The sequence below is a fragment of the Sinohyriopsis cumingii genome, unplaced genomic scaffold (genome assembly GCF_028554795.1).
Source record: "Sinohyriopsis cumingii isolate HCF-2022 unplaced genomic scaffold, ASM2855479v2 utg000622l, whole genome shotgun sequence".
In the NCBI taxonomy this organism is placed as follows: Eukaryota; Metazoa; Mollusca; class Bivalvia; order Unionida; family Unionidae; genus Sinohyriopsis; species Sinohyriopsis cumingii.
This window is the reverse complement of record NW_028315918.1, coordinates 5,756,400-5,760,663: the sequence shown is the minus strand read 5'-3', so window position 1 is coordinate 5,760,663 and position 4,264 is coordinate 5,756,400. Positions and strand designations below refer to the sequence as shown.

The window sequence follows — 4,264 nt, the reverse complement described above, 5'->3', positions numbered from 1 at the left end:
CAAAAGGGTTGATTGTAGAAAGAGTATTGCCTTATATTAAATTTTGGATAGATATATGTTCAAAACTAATAAACTTTCATCATAATAATATTGAAATGAGAATCCTCAGGTGTCTTATGCCAGCTGATATTCAGATTTAGGATTCAAAACATTGTCTGTGGTTATACTGGTGCTCCATATTTTCAATTTAACTTGTATTAATTAACAAAGTTGGATAGCAAAAACGTAATTATACATATACTGAATGAACAATTTTATAATGACTTGTTTTATTTTTAGTTGGTCATATATTATAGTTTGCTGTCAGTTGTTCATCTTTATGAAAATTCATAGCAAATTAAGGTTCTTGATAATAAAGCATGTGTAAAGAAATACAAAACAATGTATGCAACTGTATTTTTATTGCTGCTTTTATCTTACAGCCTTCAACAAGGGAAAATGTATGTACATAGTGTACACACACACACACACACACACACATACACACACATATATATATATATATATATATATATATATATATATATATATATATATATATATATATATATATATATATATGACATAAATATATAGATAATGAAGTAATTGATATGATTCTGTGTTTTGATTTAGTCTATATTGAAGACTGTTTTAATTCATGTTTTTAGAACATTTTGAAGAGTTGATCTACAAGTTAATCTACATGAATCATTTCAGAATAATAAAGTTGAATATTCTTTTAGTGATAATACACTTGTACACACAAGAAGTTTCAAAACTGATGACAATGTAGAAATATTTATCTAGTAAATAACATGCTATCCTGAAATATTCACGAATCATTTTACTTTCAGATTGAATATCAAAATAAAATTTATCGGTGATGCAACTTTTGTCTTTTTTTAAAGGAAGTTTCCACCGTTTTGGAATCATTGTTTCCTTTATATTTTTAATGGCAACCACATCACTGCCATATTAGTTAGTTTGTGTCCCAGCATCACAAACAGGGGTTGCTCTCTACATGATGGCCTCTTCTGGTATCTACAAAACAAATCAGAAGACATAAGTTAATATGTTTAATGTCACAGTTGAATTTTCAATGTGTGAGATTTATAAGTTTTTTACTCGTGTTTTTATTTCTGCCCTTAATTTTTTTATTTGAATAAAGATTCCTACATATTAAATAAGCTGCCTTTTGAACATTAACGTTGTCCTACTATATAATAAATTAACTGCAAATTTTGGTAATACATAAATTATGCCCCATGGCTCCCACTACTTGTTTATTTTTTTTTGTATATAAACATCGTTGTACAGTTTTGTATATCAAGCCTGTAGTAATCTGCTATTATTTAGACATTTGCAAGGATAGCATCTGACAATTTATTGTAGATATATTTTTTTCTTCTTTTTCATATCTGAGTTGATGGCGGGACCATAAGTAACCACCTCCCCTTGCACTGAGCAGGCCTGTACATAATTCTGAAGTATACAAATGAGTGAGGAGGCAGGACTCCATATATAAAAAGTTATATCTACTCTTTAACGTTTGAGCTCTTGTGTACTTTTATTTATTTATTTATTTATTTATTTATTTATTTATTTATCTAGACCCCATCTGTTTCATTCTTGGGTCCGCCCCTGTTTCACGGAACTGAAAGGCTTTGCATTACTAGCACATCTATTGATTAAAAACACCCCCACCCAGATGTTAATCGAACATGTTCTAGTTTCTAAATAGATGTAAATGACGAACCTGATATGGCGTAAATGTTGCTGGGATAGGGTCGGAATGATCCGCCATCGGTATATTCCAACCTACGAAATGTTTACTGCAGATATATGTCCATCTTGTGATTTTGTCAATAGTAAAAGTTCCCCTTCCACAGGCACGCACCTTACGCCTGCACTTTTCGTGATTTTTTCGGTTTTGGAAATGGAATCCAAAATACACACGTCATATGTTCACGATCCGAATATCTACTATCGCTGTTACAGAGTCGAAAGCAACAATGTCTTGTAGCACAGCGATTTTTTTTTGCTTTTCAGAGACAAGCGCAATCTCTTTAGTGTGTTCCGCCATTTATATTGTAGTACAAAAGCCGGTTTATTTGTCCTACATTCTGCAGCTCAGCCAGCGAGCTATAAATAGGCGTGCTATTTTTAGCATTTAACAGTGTTGGTCCATCTCTGCTATATGCTGATGTGCGGACGCAGGAGGGCAACACAGATATGCTCCTTCCACTTTCTTAGTGGGTCATGAACATAAACTTTTATTACTTTCTGCCAAGGCGGTGAATCGTTTTGTGATCTTCATTTTTGTTAAATGTATCGCATGTGACGAGTGCGGACTATACATGTAGGCAAATTTAAAACTAGGGCCAGAGGCAGAGTATAAATCTTCCCTACACGAGAAATCACAAGGTTGGCACTCGCATCGCTGCGCTTTTACTTCCCTTGGCTGGGTTATCACACATTCATCAATGCTTTTTCTTTTCAGGTAGTGTACGATGGAGCACAAGTAGCAGATTATAATTAAACATCATTGGATATCATGGAAAACAGGTGATGAAAAGTTAGGAAACGCACAGGCCAAAGAGGGAGTCTTTAACCTGCAGTGAGGGTGAGATTATGAAACGCACATAAAGCTGATTATGTGGGGTGGAATCAGTTTACCATGAGTGCAGTCGATCAGGAGGCATTGCGGTATAAACAATTACTGACATAGACGACGATTACAGTTAAAGTCACTGATGATCAGGTAAATGAATCCAAATGGTTGTATTATAATACTATGGAGACTAGTTCCTTCGCTATGCTCATGACATATTTAAGAGTCCCGAAATAAACTACTCGACTCTAGTTATTTGTCCTTCACATTTGTCGTTACAAACTATCGGCTATTTTTTGGTGCCATGTCGGCTACGCAACAAACGAATTTGGATTAAATACATTGTGTACACTTTATTCCGCGCCTCTTTAAGTACTAATAATGTCGCTTAATATTAAAATTATAGATCTTTGAGGTCAAATAAACGTGCAGTTCACAAAAATATTTAGTTCTGTCTTTTGAAGTGCCAGTAATATATAGCTTGATGTTAACATTATACATCTTTGATGTCCAATGAAATTGTAATTCACAATATGAATGAAGATTCGTTCTGGAACTTATAAAGAAAGGCACAATGCTGAGAAGGTACATAATTGATTGAATGAGATCAAATTTAAATTCCACTTAGACAGTGGTTAGAGTGTCAGCCTGGGATATGGGTGGCCGCTGGTTCAAACCCCAGCCGAGTCATACCAAAGACTTATACATATAATATTAACAGCTGCTTCACTAGGCGCTCAGCATTAAGAGGTTAGTGTTAGGACTGACTGGTCGGCCTGGTTTCAGAATAACGTGAGTGGGTGGGACATGATACTACGTGTCTGCAGCATGATGCCCAACTGCTAGACATCATCATAAAGTGCCACACTGCAGCGTCGTAGCAATATAACTGAAAATAGCTAAAGCGACGTTAAAAACCAATATCACTCCAAACACACACACGCACACGCACACGCACACGCACACACACACTTACAAACCCAATACAAACAGTGGTTGTATAGTCAGAAAACATTACAACCATACATATGAGGCATAATAGGATTACTAACGAGACAGAAGTTAAATGAACGAATGCACACAAAAGAGATAATGCGTGTTGTTCCATATTAAAGCCAACAGTGAATGGAGCAAGGGGCAAAATATTGGTTTGCTGTTGGACGTAGTCGAAATACTTGAAAACTATAGTGAAATGGGCGAAATGTTGGAAAGCAGATACTGTTTTAGGGAGCAAACATCAAATTATCGGGGTGGAGGACAGAAAAAGCAGAAATTTGGTGTGATAGTGGGAAAAGTGCAGAAATCTGTGAAATTTTTATGGTAGTCAATGTAGACGGATCTGGTATCGGTACAGTAGTCTAAATGATCACATTATCCTGACACCATGCCGATCAGTTTTAACATCACATCCCACTTTGATGTCAGGTGTGCATCATTACTTAATGCAAGATTCTTACTCTTGTTTTATAATAATGCGCTGGTTTTTCTTTCTTACGAAGTCTTTTGAGACAAAATGTAGCCATTGATAATTTGCAGTTTTGTTGTTGCTAGTGATAAAACTAGTTCTGCTCTCCGAAGAGTTTGACTTAGGTACCTAATTTGTGACCACGCCGGTGGCCTAGTGGTTAGAGCGTCCGCCTCGGATGCGAGAGGTCGTGCGTTCGATCCCCG

The 4,264-nt window shown here is 35.7% G+C and overlaps 1 long non-coding RNA gene across 1 annotated transcript; it reads right to left on the bottom strand.

Moving 5' to 3' along the window:
* Window positions 1-386: 386 nt before the first annotated feature.
* Window positions 387-3,053, bottom strand: LOC149773728 (uncharacterized). Its single transcript, XR_016417313.1, has 2 exons — window positions 1,739-3,053; window positions 387-1,023 (listed from the first exon to the last, which is right to left on the bottom strand). It is a non-coding gene; the product is annotated as an uncharacterized LOC149773728 (long non-coding RNA).
* Between the last annotated feature and the right edge of the window lie 1,211 nt (window positions 3,054-4,264).